Here is an 18,887-nt window from a genome sequence, read left to right on the forward strand (position 1 = left end):
TCAAGAAATGGTGTGTACACAGCTTCTACAATATGGTTACTTAGATGACAGGGGGTGACATTCTGAGCACTACTTAAGGAGTTCTCTGAGCCTACTGTTTCGGCACCGGCTTGTCTGTCCGATGTATTTCTTTCCACATGAAAGCTGCAAAGAATTAACAACTCCCTTCCGACAAGCAACGAATCGGTTTTTGCGCTTCGTATCACAAAGTGTACGGGCTGACTTACAGCTGGCTTTACAAAGGCTGGACAATTAGTCAGGTGCGCGAAGAACAACACAAATATTCGTTTTGCTTGCTAGCTTTTACAGCAGAGCTGTCATGGTGAAGGTTTGCCATGTGTCGTAGATAGAAAATTATGATCGTCATGAGCCGGCACACGCTCTCTTCATCCTCTTCTGCATCGCCTTCCTCTCCTTCGTCTTCTGCTTTGCTTCCAGAGCACATGCTCCGATTTGTCCGGCGTGGGATGCAATAACATTTATGGGCGAGTGAACGAGCACAGAGAGAGAAAAAAAGAAAGAGGGGCATCCTGGCGAGGCGCGACTCGAACCCGCGTCCCCACGATCCGAAGGCGAGTGTCGTAACCACTCGGCTATCCAGGCACGCTAACAGAGCATAGCATAGCCTCGTATAGTATAGTATAACAAGGGGGTGGGAAAGGGGTGTGAGAGTGAGGAAGAGGGAAAGGAGGAGGATAGAACGAGTACAAAGCGAGAGAGAGAGAGAGAGAGAGAGAGAGAGGGGGGGAGAAAGAAAGGAAGAAAGAGAGAGAGAGAGAAATAGATAGAAAGAAAGAAACGGAATAAAGAGAGAAAAGATAGAAAGACAGAGAAAGAGATTGAAAAGAAATAGACGCAAAAAAAAGAAAGAAAAAAGGAAATAAGCATAGCCTTGCATAATATAGTATATCAAGGAGTGGGAAAGAGAGAGGTGAGAGTGTAAGAGCCTACCCAAGCCAGGACCAGCTAGGTGTCTACCAGCTCTGCAGTGAACCAGCACTGCGTGACTTGGGGCAAGCTGCGCTAGTCTTTTATGTTGATGTGACACATCACGGATTTACGGCGTGACGCTAATGCTATGCCTATCTGTGGTACGTTCTGCGGTAGTGTCAGGTGAAACTTGGCGGGCTCGTGTGAGGGTCCTTAGAAGCCCCTCCGCGTGTGAGGTCACAGTTAGCTTCGGAAAGCCAGCAAGGCGCAAGGGTTTGCCGTCATTTCTAACAATAAATCGAAACGGTGGAACTTGAATAATAATAATAATAATAATAATAATAATAATAATAATAATAATAATAATAATAATAATAATAATAATAATAATAATAATAATAATAATAATAATAATAATAATAATATTTTATTATTATTATTATTATGACTGACGCAGCATGGCGCCCAGCCGGGATGCGTGTGTGCTCTGCTCGTGCCCTTTTTTCGGTAAGCAGCAGTTTTTCCGCTGCGAAATCTGCGAAAAACGTGTGCACGCGAAGTGTGTGACTTGGCCGGATGACCAACTGCAGCTCTTGAAGTCCGGATTGCGTACATTTTCGTGCAATTTGTGCGATTCCGCCCAGCATGATGACAGGCCTAACGACGAGACCGAGGTATGCGCGACGGCGGCGTGTTCCCTGCCGCCACGTGGTTCCCCAACCGGTCCACCTCTCGCCCCTTCGGGTGACCTGGGTGAGGAGGTAGCCGGCCTTCGCCGCCTGCTCCTCGACGCGCTGGAAGGGATTTCGTTCCTGAGTGACGAGGTCTCACAGCTGCGGGAGGACAATGAGCGCCTGCGAAAGGAACATTCCCGAGTGGCTGAGCAGCAGGTCCGTATCGTCGCCTCCCTTCGTGGTGAGGTTCGTTTTCTGCGCGATGAGCTGACACGCTGCGTCACCCCCAAGCTAGGGGAACGTCCTGCAAAGTCTCCAACGGCTGCAAAGTCTCCAACGGCTGCAAATTCTCCAACGTCTCCAACGTCTCCAACGGCAAAGTCTTCCGTGAACTCCGACTCCCCTGCGACCTCTGATACGACTCATAACACCGAAACGCTCCCACCTTTTACCCCACCACCAGGTTTTCAGCGTGATTTGAAGCTCCGCGTTGTGGATCGTACGGAAACCTCTTCGGCCAATGTCACAGTGAGTGCACGAAAGGAAACGAAAAGAAAAACACATATATCTACTGGAGCCATGGACTCGTCCACTTTGTTAGTGGCTCAAATCCCCCAACGACCCAGCGGCAGTGGGCTATATTTGTGTCCAAGTTGAGCCCTGACACTACATCTGCTGACCTCAAGAAACACATTGAGTCTGTTGACCTTTCTGCCATTTCCTGCCGGCGGCTCAAAACAAAATATCCTTCTTACTCCTCGTTCTGCGTTACAGTTGACGAAGATACATCGAAACGTCTGAATGACCCGTCAATGTGGCCGTGCGGTTGCATTTTCAAACCATTCCGTGGGATTCTCCACGACGACATGCTCCATCCCTCAGAGTGCGCACCCGTAAGCAACGGTGCCGTGTAATTTGGATATATTTTATCAGAACGCTCGTGGTCTTCGCACTAAGACGCGCGAATTCTTTGCTAATGTTGTTTCGTCTTCTTTTGACCTTATTGCGATTTCTGAAACGTGGCTGTGCAGTGAAATTCCTTCATGTGACTATCTTCCGTCGAACTACACCACCTTCCGCAGTGATCGGGACTTCTGTGCAACTAAACAAAAAGGTGGTGGTGTATTGATGGCTATAGACAGTTCTCTGAGATCTGTTAGACGCAAGGACATAGAAACAATTTCTGAATCAATTTGGATCGAAATTAGTCTTGAGCACTGTGAAAAATTGTTGATTGGATGTTTCTATGTATCGCCTCGCGTTTCACCAATTGCTTTTAATCAGATCGTCTCTTCTATTGAAAATGTGGTAATTTCACATAAGAAGCACAAAATTCTTGTACTTGGCAATTTTAACACACCAGGAATTGACTGGACCACACTTAAATTTTCTAATTATCATCATTTCTTAAAGAACAAATGCAGCGTATTGTTAGATTTTCTCGCTTTTAATTCCCTACAGCAGCACAATAGTATTGCCAATTCCTGTGGTAACGTCTCAGATCTGTGTATTTCTAATAATCAACCTATCGAAGTATCACTCTCTCACATCTCTCTTGTTCGTCCTGACAAATTTCACCCACCACTCAAACTAACACTCTGTATTTCACCAGAAAAACCAAGCTTTCCCAGAAAAATCGACAAAACGCCCAGATTTGCCTTCAAGCGAGGTGACTACGTTGGCTTGTACCATGACTTGTCCACCACAGATTGGTCACAGGTAACTGACAAACCCAATGTTGATGATCAAGTCGATCAGTTTACGGAGCTTATCTCGACCAGCATGCGCAAGTTCATTCCCCAGTATACACCTAATCATTGTAAATATCCCTCCTGGTTCTCATCAGAACTTATAAGTGCACTGAAACATAAAGATCGTGCACACAGGAAGTATAAACGTCCTGCATCAACTCATTTGAAGGAAGAATTCTGTCGTTTTCGTACTCTTTGTAAACGCCTTTATAAACGGGATCACAGTCTATATATTTCATTTTTAGAAAAAAGCGCGTCTGACAGGCCGGCTGAGTTTTGGAAGTATGTGCGCAAACGGTCGAGCAAAAGTGGCGAGTCCTTCAGGATACTGGACCCAAATGGAGTAGAAGTTCAAGCCGTTGCTGACTGTTTTGCCATGCATTTTTCATGTGTCTATAAGTCTCCAGCCTCTGTATCTAGTAACGGTCGACAGGTTAAGGCAGTTGGCACAGCTGATGCTGTGTCGCTAGATGAAGATTCCATTTCAGAATGCATTAAGCGCTTGAAACCATCCTTTTCAGCTGGCCCAGATGGCATCCCCTCTGCCATACTAAAAGCCTATGGCAGTATACTTGTCCCAGTATTGACTACCATATTTAATAAGTGTCTGCATGCTTCAACGTTTCCTAGCATGTGGAAAACTGCTCGTGTTTTCCCAGTGTTTAAGTCTGGCTGTAAAAGTGACGTCTCGAACTACCGCCCTATTTCCCTTCTCTGTGCCGCATCCAAAATCTTTGACCTTGCTCTTCACAAAATATTGTCTTTTGATGTAAAAAATTCATTGATTGTGAATCAGCATGGGTTTCTCGCTGGCCGCTCAACTGTCACTAATCTTGCCAGTTTCATGATGCAAGTATCCACGCCTATTTCGCAGAGAGGACAGGTTGACGCTATTTACTGTGACCTTAGCAAAGCTTTTGATGTTGTCAGCCATTCGCTGCTTGTGGATAAACCTGCACACTTTGATGTTGATCCTTCAATTGTGAATCTCCTCCATAGCTATCTTCTTGATAGATTATGTTACGTTGCCGTTAATGGCCAAACGTCCTCTTTGTATAAAGCTACTAGTGGGGTTCCTCAAGGGTCGGTACTGGGCTCACTCCTCTTTTTAATTTATGTTAATGATGTTTCTTCTGTCATTCGGAATTCTTCTTTCCTTTTGTATGCCGATGATATAAAGATATTTAAGGAAATTCATTCAGTTATCGATTGTCGCTTGCTGCAATCTGATTTGTGTTCTTTTTCTGAATGGTGCAGGAGCAATAACCTCTCCCTAAATATTTCAAAAACCAAGGTAATGAGTTTCACTCGAAAAACATCTAGTGTGCCATTTTTATATTCTGTCAATTCTGTGTCATTGTGTAAGGTATGTGAGATCAATGATCTAGGTGTTCTTTTTGATAGCACCTTACACTTTTCTGCTCACGCTAAGCGTGTTGCTTTGCGGGGTCTTCGCACCCTAGGCTGTGTTTGCAGAATGTCTAGAGAATTCCGTTCTCCTGTGCCCTTCCGAAAATTGTACACCGCGCTATGTCTTCCTCAACTAGAGTATGCATCTGTGATCTGGAATGGCATTCCTAATTCCAACAGCAACGCCATTGAGCGAGTCCAGAAAAAATTCCTAAGCATTTACAACCATCGTTTCGCTAGAAATGACTCTGGATCTCGTTCTAACGCTGCTGGATTATTATCATTGCCATCACTTTGCTGCCGACGAAATCGCGCTGATCTGTTATTTCTTTACAAGCTTGTGCATGGTATCATATCCTGCCCTGTACTGCTCAACTGTCTTAATTTCCGAATTCCACGTAAGCTGACCAGAGAGAATGGACCTTTTCATGTAACCGCCTGCCTCTGTGAACATTCGACCATTGGCAGGATACAACGTCTTTACAATGCTTACTTTTTGGAGCTCGATGTTTTTCACAGCTCCAAGTCGTTGTTCTGCTCCGAGCTTTGCACTGTACTTACATAGCCTTGTACACTGTTGATATTTTTTTTCTGCCTGCGCATAGTTGTATATGTGCAATTTTGTAACGTTTTTTATCCCTGATATTTTATTATGAATGTTTCATTTTTTTTTTCGTGCGCCAGTACAAAGACCTTACGGTTGTTCCTGGGCACATTAAATAAACGTTTGATTGATTGAGCATAGCAAGCATGCATCCCAGTCGGGATGCATGCTTGCTATGCTCCTGCCCGTTTTTCGGTAAGCAGCAGTTTTTCCGCTGTGAAAGTTGTTCTAAACGTGTTCATGCGAAGTGTGTAACCTGGCCTGATGAAGAGCTGCAACTTCTGAAGTCTGGATCGCGCTCATTTTGCTGCAATTTATGTGATCTGAGCAGTTCTTCTGGTAAGCCTAACGAAGACAACTCGGCGGCGTGCAGCGATGAGCCCTGCAGCTGCTCTCAAACCGGTTCCCTCTCCACGTGTGCCCCTACGGGTGGTGACCTCGCCGGGCTGCGCCGCCTCCTCCTCGACGCGTTGGAGGGAATCTCGTTCCTCAGCGACGAGGTATCCCAACTACGCGAAGAAAACGAGCGCCTCCGCAAGGATCATTCCCGCGGTGTTGAACAACAAGCCCATGTGGTCGCCTCCCTTCGTGCAGAGGTCCGCTTCCTGCGTGAGGAGCTGACGCGCCGCACGGCCGCCGTGTCAGTGAAGGCACCTGTGATCCCTCCAGAGCAGGTGACCGTTGGCCGATCTGTGACCTCCAAGCAACCTGCGTACTCTGAACAACCTCTGTCCAAAATTCTTTCATCTTCGAATTCGCCGCCATGTGACGTAGACACGTCCGAGCGTGTCAGTGTGATGCCTGCGACAGCCTCTTCTGCAGCGGTAACTGAGGGTGTAAGAAAGAAGAAACCCGCCTCGTTTGGAGCATTGAAGACATCCACTATATCTGTAGCTCAGCGGCCACAACGGCCACAACGGCCAAAGGCCATTTTTGTTACGAAGCTGAGCCCGGACACCACTGCTGCTGACATCAAAAAACATATTGCTTCATTCGATATGTCTCCCATTTCCTGCCGGCGACTTCAAACAAGATTCCAGTCATATTCTTCATTCTATATCGAAGTTGACGAGGAAACGCTACAACGCCTGAATGACCCTTCGATGTGGCCCCTCGGATGCCTTTTCAAGCCATTTCGTGGGGAGCTGCGCGATGACATGCTTCATCCCTCTGAGCAAGTGACTGGAAACGAAAGTGCCGTGTAACGTAGACATATTCTACCAAAATGCTCGGGGTCTGCGTACCAAGACACTGGAGTTTTTCTCTAATGTTCTTTCGTCTTGTTTTCCTATTATCGCTATTTCTGAAACCTGGCTCGGCACTGAAATTCTCTCATCGGACTTTTTTCCCCCGACTTACACCACCTTCCGCCGTGACCGAGATTTCAGTGAAACCAAACAGAAAGGCGGTGGCGTGCTGATTGCCATTGACAATTCACTGAAATCCGTTAGACGGAAAGACCTAGAAACTATCGAAGAATCGATCTGGCTAGAAATCAACCTTGAGCGCCGTGAAAAATTGTTGATTGGATGCTTCTATTTACCGCCCAGCATTTCCCCTGCCTCGTTTCACGATGTCATGTCTTCTATTGAACTTGTGATATCTTCTCATAGTGGGCACAGAATTATTGTTCTTGGGATTTCAATGCACCTGGAATTGACTGGAGCACGCTTACCTTTTCTCATTACAATCATTTCACAGAGAAAAAGGGCAGCCTGCTCTTGGACTTTCTGGCGTTTAATTCCCTAGTGCAACATAATTCAGTCGTCAATTCCAGTGGCAACGTCTTAGACCTGTGTGTGTCAAACGATCAACCCCTTGAAGTTTCCCGCTCCAACATCTCTCTTGTACGTCCGGACAAATTCCACCCACCACTTAACGTAAGATTATCTGCATCAGCCGAAACAACGAGCTACAGCAGTTACGTAAACAAATCTCCAAGATTTGCGTTCAAGCGAGGTGATTACACGGGCCTCTATCATCACTTGTCCACCGTTGAGTGGTCACAGGTTACTGACAAACCTAATGTTGATGACCAGGTTGATCGGTTTACGGAGCTTGTACTGAGCAGCATGCTTAATTTTATTCCCCAGTATACACCTAAACAACGTAAAAATCCCCACTGGTTCTCATCTGAACTTATCAGTGCACTGAAGCATAAAGATCACGCACACAGGAAATCTAAATGCTCTCCATCCAGCGAGTTGAAGGAAGAGTTCAGCTTTTTTCGAACTCTCTCTAAACGCCTATATGAACGGGATCATAGTTCGTACATTCAATTCTTAGAAAAAAGCGCCTCTGACAGGCCGGCTGAGTTTTGGAAGTATGTGCGTAAACGGTCTAGCAAAAGCGGAGAGTCCTTCAGACTACTAGACTCAAATGGGGTAGAAGTGCATGCCGTCGCTGACTGTTTTGCGACACATTTCTCATCCGTTTATAAGGCCTCAGACTACTCAGCACTGATATCAGACAACAGCCCAAGGCAGTTAGCTCATCCAGTGCTTTGTCGCTGGATGAAAATCTTATCAGCGAATGCATTAAGCGCTTAAAACCATCCTTATCATGTGGCCCAGATGGCATCCCCTCCGCCATACTAAAAGCATATGGTACTATATTTGTCCCAGTACTGACTACGATATTTAATAACTGCCTGGACACTTCCACATTTCCTAGCATGTGGAAACTGCTCGTGTTTTCCCAGTATTTAAGTCGGGCTCTAAGACAGATGTTTCTAATTATCGCCCGATTTCTCTACTATGTGCCACATCAAAGATCTTCGAACTGGCTCTTCACAAAATATTGTCTTTTAGTGTGAAAAACTCACTGATTCCAAATCAACATGGTTTTCTTGCTGGCCGCTCAACTACCACAAATCTTGCTAGTTTCATGACGCAGATCTCCACACCTATTTCTCAGAGAGGACAGGTTGACGTAATCTACTGTGACCTGAGCAAGGCTTTTGACGTAGTCAGCCACACACTGATTATGGTTAAACTTGCGAACTTTGACGTTGACTTGTCGATTGTGAATCTCTTGCACAGCTATCTGCTCAATAGATCTTGTTATGTTGCCGTAAATGGCCAAACCTCTTCTTTGTATAAAGTGACTAGTGGGGTCCCTCAAGGGTCGGTATTAGGCCCACTCCTATTTTTAATTTACGTTAATGATGTTTCTTTTGCCATTCGTAATTCTTCTTTCCTCTTGTATGCCGATGACATCAAGATATTTAAGGAAATTCATTCAGTTAACGACTGTCGCTTGTTGCAGTCAGATTTGTGTTCTTTTTCCGAATGGTGCAACGGCAATAACCTTTCTCTAAATACCTCAAAGACAAAATTCATGTCTATCACTCGCAAAACATCTAGCGTGTCATTTCAATACTTTGTCAATTCTGTGCCGTTATGCAAGGTTTATGAAATCAGTGATCTTGGTGTTGTTGTTGACAGCGCGTTAAACTTTTCTTCTCACGTTAAGCGTGCTGCTATGCGGGGCCTTCGTTCTCTCGGATGTGTTTGTAGAATATCTCGAGAATTCAGGTCTCCCATGGCCCTACACAAATTGTACACGGCAATATGTCTTCCGCAACTTGAGTATGCGTCCGTGATATGGAATGGCATTGCTCAATCCAGCGGTAACACCATTGAACGAGTCCAGAAAAAATTCCTCAGCATATATAACCATCGCTTTGCTAAAAATGACTCTGGATCTCGTTCAAATACTGCTGAGTCATTATCACTGCCATCACTTCACTGCCGACGAAATCGTTCTGATCTCTTATTTCTCTACAAGCTAGTCCACGGTTTCATATCCTGCCCTGTACTTCTCAATTGTGTTAATTTTCGAATTCCGCGTAAGTTAACCAGAGAGAACAGACCGTTTCATGTACCCGCCTGCTTCTTCCAACACTCTACCGTTCACAGAATACAAAGTCTTTATAATATTAATTTTCTTGATCTTGACGTTTTTTCATAGTCCCCAATCACTGTTTTTATCCGAGCTTTGCACTGTTTTGACATAGTATGGCACAGTGTACAAAGTCTTCCCTTCTCCGTCTTTCCGCATAGTTGTATATGTGCAATCTAATTTTTATTCCCCTTCAATATTTCTCATATTGTCTTATTTTACTCCTCCCCTTTAGTGTTCATTTCTCTTTGTCTTACGTGTTTTTGCTCTTTTATTTCTGAAGACTGTCTGTATTGTATCGTTTATTTTTATTGATTTTATTTTGCGTGCGCCTGCACAAAGACCTCACGGTTGTTCTGGGCACGTTAAATAAATGATTGATTGATTGATTGATTGATTATTATTATTATTATTATTATTATTATTATTATTTATATATTATTATTATTATTATTATTATTATTATTATATTATTATTATTATTATTATTATTATTAAAGCATCGCAGAACATCCAGAATTTTTACCCAGATTCATAAATAAGAGAGTAAAGAGGCGAACCGAGTTGACACAACCACAATTCCAGCTAGTAAGAAAAGTAGAAGGCCGTGCGATTTGTCTTTTTAACATTACCCGTCGATTCCGACCGATGTCAAATTTGAGGCTAAGGTGTGAGACTGGGCTAGCTGGCAACCATTTTCTATTTCATCTTCAAATTCACTTTTGATGAAGCTTATTTGAGCGCGCATACGCGCTTTTGGACAGCTTCCTACAATCAGGAATCCACGATGCAGGAATCTACTAGCCACACGAAACCAATATCTTCGACTTAAGTACAATGAATTAAGTGTCGCTGCACTGCGACGCCTTCCTGTTGTACACGAATAAATCTTGTAAAAAAAATAATAGCAATACGACTGAATGAACGAAGGGAGCAAGGGACAGCGCTATACCGTGCCTTTTTTTCTCGTCCTGTGTCGCTCTGTTTCATATTTTAACGCGATAGTGTTAGAGAGCTCGTGTCGCAGAAAATTCCCGTGTCGGCGTCGCTACCGACGCTTGTGAGCGAAATTGAGAAAGATGCAAATAAAATAACAGTAAAAATTTTTCGGTCGCATTGAGGATCGAACCGGGCCGTTTGGCGTGTCAAGCAGATGTCCTACCACAAAGCCACGATGTCACTTGCAGCTGCTTCGGAAAAAAACACTACATAAATGTCATGTAGTGGAAGGAGTCTCCTTAACGCATTTTGTTCGGCAGGTGTCACGATGAAAATGATCCCATTCGGCGATTTGTAGGCGCATTGGCGAGGCCATCAAACTACGTTTTTTTGCGCGACGCCATGCTTCGAAAAACGCCGGGATAGTGCAGCCATCGCCGCTAAAAACCATGCTAAAGACACACACACACACACACGCCACAACACACACACACACAGACACACACACACACACACACACACACACAAAATTACAACAGCTCCAAAATGGACAACTATGTAATCTATCGGAAACATGAAGAATAGAAGGCAACCCACCGACCAAATAAATGTTTTAAAAGAAAGAAACGACGTTTCGGCTTCCATACGGAAGCCTGTTCACAATGAAGCCATGAACACCAAAAGCATCTAACTATACAGGTTTCAGTAAGTGACGTAAGCACCGCGCATAGCACGAGTAAGGTTCCAACATTACGATTCAGCGTCTGTTCAGTAGATTGTATCTCGAGGGACTCAGATGCAGGCGTGACGTCGAGTTCTTTCCTTCCCGATAATGCTCGCATTCAACCAGTCTATAGTGTGATTAGTCGTGTCCGCATGCTCCGCCAGTGCATTAGATGCCACTTTCTTGTTTTCACATCGTTCTGATGCTGGCGCAGGCGCTGTCTGAAATTGCCGGTCTCCCCGATATAAACACTATCGCAGTCCGCACAAGGGATTTTATACACAACACCAGGAAAGGCTTCCTTCGGAAGTTTGTCCTTCCCACCAACAAGTGTGTGCCGTAACTTGCGTACAGGCACGTGGGCTACTTCGACGTCGTAGCTACGCAGAACGCGTGACAAAGTCTCACTTATTCCGGGCACATAAGGAACAGCTGCGCGTTTTTTCTGTCGGACACTGGCAGGCTGTGAGGGAGCAGACATGCGATGTTCCACCGCATTAACAAACGCTGGCGGGTAACCGCACGTCGAAAGGTCCTCCCGAACCATCTTTACATCGGCGTTCAGGTATTCGGGATTCGTGCAAAGGCGATTTGCCACGGCCTAACAAGGAGGCAACACGGCCTAACAAGGAGGAAAAATCGGGCTCTCGCTTCTTTCAGCCCATCTCCAAGAATTTTCCTTCGCTATGTTGATGATTGTTTTTTGTCATCGAGCGCTCTGCTTTAGAAGCATTCACGGCACACCTCAACAATCAGTCTACCGCCATTCAGTTCACCGTGGAAATGGAGGCTAACCAGAGGCTACCCTTTTTGGACGTTCTTGTTTAAAAGGACCAATGGAGCGCTATCTTTCTCTGTCTACCGAAAAGGCAACGCACACTGGCAGGTACCTGAAGTTCAAGTCTGTCACCCTGACACTCATAAGAGGTCAGTGGTGCCTCCTTGTAGGCCGTGCAAATCGCCTTTGCACGAATCCCGAAGACCTGAACGCCGATGTAAAGATGGTTCGGGAGGACCTTTCGACGTGCGGTTACCCGCCAGCGTTTGTTAATGCGGTGGAAACATCGCATGTCTGCTCCCTCACAGCCTGCCAGTGTCCGACAAGAAAAAACGCGCAGCTGTTCCTTATGTGCCCGGAATAAGTGAGACTTTGTCACGCGTTCTGCGTAGCTACGACTGTCGAAGTAGCCCACGTGCCTGTACGCCAAGTTACGGCACCACACTTGTTGGTGGGAAGGACAAACTTCCGAAGGAAGCCTTTCCTGGTGTTGTGTATAAATCCCTTGTGCGGACTGCGATAGTGTTTATATCGGGGAGACCGGCAATTCAGACAGCGCCTGCGCCAGCATCAGAACGATGTGAAAAACAAGAAAGTGGCATCTAATGCACTGGCGGAGCATGCGGACACGACTAATCACACTATAGACTGGTTGAAGCGAGCATTATCGGGGAAGGAAAGAAACTGGACGTCACGCCTGCATCTTGAGTTCCCTCGAGATACAATCTACTGAACAGACGCTGAATCGTAATGTTGTAAACCTTCCCTCGTGCTATGCGTCGGTGCTTACGTCACTTACTGAAACCTGTATAGTTAGATGCTTTCGGTGTTCATGGCTTCATTGTGAACAAGGCTTCCGTATGGAAGCCGAAACGTCGTTTCTTCTTTTTAAAACATTTATTTGGTCGGTGGTTGCCTTTTATTCTTCATGTTTCGTCCCGACCAGACGGGCTTCCGTCGAACTCTCGATTTTATCAGAAAACATATCAAACAAACAGCAAACATTATGGCCTCCGAGATGGCAAACGTGCCGCGCGCCTGCTAACTCGGAGGCCATGCGACTGCAGCAGCCCTTGCTAATCGATGGGTACCGGCATAGGCGTGCGCACAGGGGGGGGCAGAGGGGGGCGGCCGCCCCCCCTAATCACCTAAGAGGGGGGGCGCAAAATCTTCCCCGTACATTGACCCTTCTAGTCACCTAAAAGGGCAGGGGGGCGAAATCTGCCCCATAAATTGATTTAGTAGGGTGGGGAGGGCGCTGCGATGAACCTTCGCCCCCCCCCCCCCTGATGGGGAACCCTGCGCACGCCTATGGGTACCGGCGGGACATTTATGTCAAGTAGTCGCTCTCATGTCAGGGTTGTCTTGGCGACGCTGACGCTTGGTCTCCGCTTCTCGAGCTCGATGTCTGCGTCATATTGCGTCGTTGACGCCTGTGATCGCTTCCCGCGCTCGTAAGGGGATCCACGTCAAGGCCACGACGCCTCATTTTAGCTTCCCTGGCTCTCAGCAAGGCATCTTCATGGCGTTGTTGGGGTTGACCTCCGCTTTTTTTGCCTGACCCGTCGCGCGCCGCGCGCGCTGTGTGTGTCGTGTGCGCGCGCGTGTGTGTAACAACGCATAGTAATAAGTGTGCACTCAATGGTTGAAGTGCGCACTAGGGGCCGAAGTTCGCTATCGCGTTCAACTCTTAAAGGCGAAGCTTAATGGTCCCCCATTTTTTTCTCAAAATGTACCAACCTGCTCCTGTTAACGCGCTGTTAAAATTGAAATCTTGCAGACTCGTTCGCTTAGTGTTCCAACCATGCTCATTGTGCGTCCTTAAGTCCTCACGCCATCAAAGAGAATCCGCTAGAATGATTGGGCATGTAGACTTAAATCTGTTTTCTGCGTGCAATGCTGGCCCATAACGTGAGAGCTCATTCATTTTCTCAGCTGTAACTGTTCTCTCACATATGTATGAACGCACCATCAAGACAAAACCATAGCGTCAAAGGCATATTCCCTACAAGATCACCATGCTTCCTTTCATTTTCATTGAGGCGTAATGCTTCATAGGCGAACAGCTTAAGTTGTGTGTGGTTGATTATACATATTGATTTAGACGGGCTGTTAGAACGAACATGAGAAAACTTCCCTGTATGGCCTGCTTTTCCTTGTCTTACGTCATTGTAGTTCCGTAGCGCTGTTAATTCCACAAGACGTTTGAAAAAACTTGCGCCTGTAGGCTTTAAATTCTTAATATCGGCGAACAATGATTCGGAAAGATGGCCACTATTCCGTGTCGCTGCTGTACACAAGTAAGATTACGTTGCTCGAAAAAGCACGATGTTTATTTAGTGCGCTTACATACGAAAACTATTATAAAGCGACGTCAGGCAGTCGTAAGTCCTCCATCTTCATGCTTTTATTTTTTTTTTGAAGAAAACACCTGACGTGTGCCTTTGTAGTATACGTATGACAAATATTTATACATTTTTTTCCAGCATCCTTCTGACAACCTTCAACTTCTACTACCTGCGGCCCTTCTATCATGCCGTATGCTTCTTCGGTGGCTGCATGACTTTGCTTATCTTGGATAACTTGAAGAACCGTAAAATTTCTAAGGTAAGCCGTCTTCAGTGAATAAGGCCCGTTTTAGGAACGCCTAACGAAGTGTTCTGAGTCATAATGTCATGGATCCATTGAATGAGCCTTTATTATTTATTCCCTACACTGATCGCATAACAATGTTTCCAAAAATCGACACAACGCGCTTTGAACCTCATGATGCATTACTCGGTGCGCACTCTCAACAACAATGCACACAAATTGCACAGCAGACTGAAAGTGCGATATAGCTGCAGACAGTGCTGCGCAGTATCGAATATACATGTATCTTTGATACTATCTTAGACACTCTTTGACTACCTTGTATTTGTATCGCGATACGTCTCGCAAAACGAGGATCCGTATCTGTATTTACGATAAATTTAGCACTGTATCGTGTATCTTAAGATAAAGGATACTGCTATAGAAAGAGCATCGTGCGAAACAATAAAGGTCGGCTGAACTCCCCTCCTTAAGCTGGTACTGCTGCTGGTAAGCCACAAGAATAAAAAAATACTGCGACATCCTTTTATGTTGCCGCCAGAGTGCTCTAGCGAGCACAGGCGATTGTAAGTATACGCGACCCCACTGGTGGAGCAGAATCACGTGATGGCTCTCGAGCCATCTCGACAAAAACAAGCGCGCGAACGTCTACGCGCAGCCGGCGCTTTGTTTTCTCGATGGTTTCTTTCTTTTTCTTTTAGTTGTGTTGGTTTGACATTTGTTGGTAGCGACGGCACTTTGTTGCGTACTCCGATGCGTGCGGCGTCTTCCGCTCCAATTCTGATGCCGCTATAGCGTCGTTATCGAGGTTTGTCGCGTGGTGCTTCGTTGCAGTCTCAAGAATGCAAGAATAGGGCTGCTTTGCATCTCGCTGGTTTTACACATCAGCGATTTGATAGATCTCGTGTATTCACGTAGACACGATGAAATTCACTTATATGCAGATGAGATTCTCACAACCGCCGCACGACCGGTGCCGATGCTAGATGCAATAGAACAAGCATTTACGTAACAGCATATATTTTGCCATACTATATCTTTATTCTTCCTGCTAAATTATTCCAGAAGTTCTTTTAATGATAATTTGATTGTTAACACAAGTGCTCTCTATGCTGTCATGCTGTCCTTTGTTTGCATCCCACACATTGCCTGGGCTTCTGTATAGGTTTTGCTCGTCTGTTTACTCTAATATGTCTTTAGTAACCTGCTCCTAAATTCCTTCTCAGCTTTATTCATATTTTTTAACTGTCTGCGTCATTTCTACTATTTACATATCTACATTCCATGTGAGTTTACTGTTATGTCAAGGCGATGTTGAGGACAAAGGTAAAATAATCTGAGTGTGGCTAGAGTATACCGTAACAAAAATTCTGCTTACGATGTAGTAAAATAGCGACATGGAGTTTATATTATAATAATGGAAATCATAAGAAAAATGTTATAAATATGTTAGGAGGAGGATTTAAGAAACGTGATACCAAATACTCCGTGTTTCTCATGAGCTTCCCCACGCGCATTTTGATGCTACTTTCCATGCGCACTGAATTTTCTCTTGTCTGACCTTAACATCTAAGCTGACAATTATTCATGCTCTATTGTCATATCTTTTAGGGGTGCTGCCTGTCTCGTGTTTATACAGGGTGTTTCACGTAAATGCAACCAAATATTTACAAAGAAGTGGTTAACCTCATCTGAATAAAACCATCGACATAAAGTTCTTGCCATACCATGGCATGATTTACAGACATGTGGCTCTCGTTAGGGTATTTTTATATATCGGTTAATTTGTTAATTAACTAAAAGGAATTATGCGACATTTCTGATATATACTTTAGGGCCAAGTGCGTTTCGTCACATTGTAGAAGGCATTTCAAAACGACCGATTCAATTTTTTGTGGAAACGTACATGCTGCGTAGTGATATTTTCCAGCATTTAACGAAAGCCGGAGAAATATGACCACGTTACTGCGCTCGTGCGCTACCGTACTACAGTGCTCTCAAACGTGCTTCGACCGCAACAACCGGTGCGTGCACCGTGGCGAAATGAGCGGCCGCTGCTCTAGGGATCGTCTCCACAGCGCGTCCACATTTATTGCGGCCGCACACGGCGAGCAAACGACATCGTTCCTGAGAAGCGATAAGATGACGGTCCGCGTGCCGGTTGTTTCGCTTGAAGAACGTTTGAGAGCGCTACGACACGGCAACGCATGAATGCAGTCACGTGGTTTGATTTCATATTTCGCGAGCGTTCTTTAAAAGCCAGATTATGTTCACCACGCAGCATGTACGTCGCCCATTCAACGCAAATAACCAGTTTTTTTATATTTGGTTCTAATTACATGAAACAACCTGCATACTTATTCACCGGGATTGCTTAATACAGAATCGCCCTGCTATTAGACTGAGACATATTCGTTTTCCTTTTTTTAGGTCACCATAATTTTTTTTTATTGTTACAAATCAGCAGGTAAGCGGAGCTAGAAGTGGCAATAGTGCGAATAGCAGTGATATACTGCAACGTTTTGTGTCACGATACCTCTGAGACGTTTCTGGACGGCACGAGCCCTCTCCGAGAAGAAATGGTAAAAGGTTCAACTTAAGTAAATATGTTGCTAACGAAAGCTTTACGCCAGCAGATAAATAGAATATGAAAGACCATTGCAGTTTCATGTCTTCAATGAACTGTGAGCGCTGACTCCGTAGTTGTCGTCTTCACACGATGCGTCACAAAAATATTGCTATGAGCGTTGTTGCTGCTCTACACCTGTCGCGTGATGCGCTATTACGAAAACGGTAATACGCTTGCGAACAAGGTAAGACTGCAAAGCGCCATTTGCGCTATCGTACGGACGCTTCTTCATGACGTTCTTGCGCGTAGATGGCGACCTGCTAGCTGGTCTCCAAGTAGAGCAGCGACAACCATCGATTACAAAAGTGTCAAGCAAAACCACTGACAGCACAGCGTACAAAGAGCTGTCCTGTTAAGCAGCCAAACAAATCCCAATAAGTTGTTTCGGAATGAAACTAGTATGCTTTGAGCAAGAAAGACAAAACTTTCGTGATACAAACATATATTTCATTAAAATTCAACAAAGTTGGTAGCAGTTAAGGAATTTTCAAGTAAACACTTTTGTGCATAGGTCTTTGCTACTTCATTACATGGATCTATAATAGCAAATGTGACAATATATTCAAGCATCTTAAGATAAAATTGGGAAGTATCGTATCGGATACTACAATTCCGGAAGTATCTTGTATCTGTATCTCAAATACTTCTTGCCCTGGTATCTTGTATCATATCGCGATTCAATTTCAAAGTAACTTTGCCCAGCCGGGCTATATGCAGATGTCCAGTAATGCATGGACTATGTAAAGTTCAGTTTCATTATTTAGCCATATGTTCGCCATTTGGCTTTTTCTTAAATTAATCTAGTCATCAACATATTTCTTTTTCTTGACCAGGCCAAGCACGTGGCCTGCTGTTTCCTGGCCGTTACATGCGCGTTCTGCGTGATCTTCATGAAGCTTCCCTGGTACAGCCGCCGTGATCCTACTACAGGAGCAGTGAAACTGGTGGCAGCCTTCTTTGAGCGAGTCCTGTGGTCCTTGTTTCTCTCCTTGTTCACTTTAACTTGTGCAACGGGAAGGGGCGGTGAGAACGTTCTAGCCATTCTAATTTAGTTGGCATATGCTATCCCCTGAAACGATTTCAGGAAACATCTATGTCCCTGTTTGCTCTTGCATGCTCTGAGGCACATTGAAATTCCACTGAGCAACTTGTCTTCATTCACCGAAATGTCCGTCAACAGCTGCAACAATAGCCACCGACAGGAACTTTAGAACCAGAGCGTATGTCACTGACATATTTAAATCCCATCTTCAGTTCTTCACCCTTGCTTCTCTGACGGAAAGTATAGAACCGAGGCATCATGTCAGAGTATTGTAGCCTCTTCACGCCTGCAGTAAAATCAATATGTAATGTGTTGGTGTCTTGCATTGGCATGTAAAATTGCGTCCCCCTTCCAAATAGTAGCAAAATGTTGGATTTGCCGACGTATGCCGCGAAGTAAGCTGCTTTCTACTTCACGATATCTAGTCCAATCTAGTTCACAGATCTGCAGGTGGCTATTGTGCTCCAACCAGCGGCGTTGGTGCAGTGAAAGATATTTTTAATGAACGCCATGTCACGTATCATCGACATGAACTTGTAAGAAGCTAGAGTTCAACCTTGTCATAAAATCTGGAGAGTAAGAATTTCTGACCCTCCGTTTATGGCAGTGTTTCATAGGCTATAAATGACACCAAATCCGTAGCGTATGTTATAAATGAAAGGAAGCTCTGTAATTTCTCTTGTAAGCTTTTCGTTGCAGTCCACATGAACAGAATGTAGCAATGATAAGACTGAGACATCATGAGGGATTAGCACGACATAATGTTTTAGTGGCTACCGGGCACGGCAATATTACTGGCAGTGGAAGTATCGACAGAATTTCGCGGAGCACAAGATAAAGCGAAAACACCTGGGTCTTGTTGTGGAGAACAGGAACAGCGATGTGCCTCAACTGTCTTGTTCTTGCCATAC

The 18,887-nt window shown here is 44.9% G+C and overlaps 1 non-coding gene across 1 annotated transcript in view; it reads left to right on the plus strand.

Moving 5' to 3' along the window:
• The window catches only part of LOC119398845 (uncharacterized), a 48,404-nt gene extending 30,331 nt beyond the window's left edge, over positions 1-18,073 (plus strand). Inside the window, exons 3-4 of the transcript XR_007414992.1 lie at positions 14,200-14,320; positions 17,768-18,073. This is a non-coding gene — a transcript (uncharacterized LOC119398845). The remainder of the gene's footprint in view (positions 1-14,199; positions 14,321-17,767) is intronic.
• The last annotated feature ends 814 nt before the right edge of the window (positions 18,074-18,887 follow it).

This window comes from Rhipicephalus sanguineus, chromosome 1 (genome assembly GCF_013339695.2).
Source record: "Rhipicephalus sanguineus isolate Rsan-2018 chromosome 1, BIME_Rsan_1.4, whole genome shotgun sequence".
Lineage (NCBI taxonomy): Eukaryota > Metazoa > Arthropoda > Arachnida > Ixodida > Ixodidae > Rhipicephalus > Rhipicephalus sanguineus.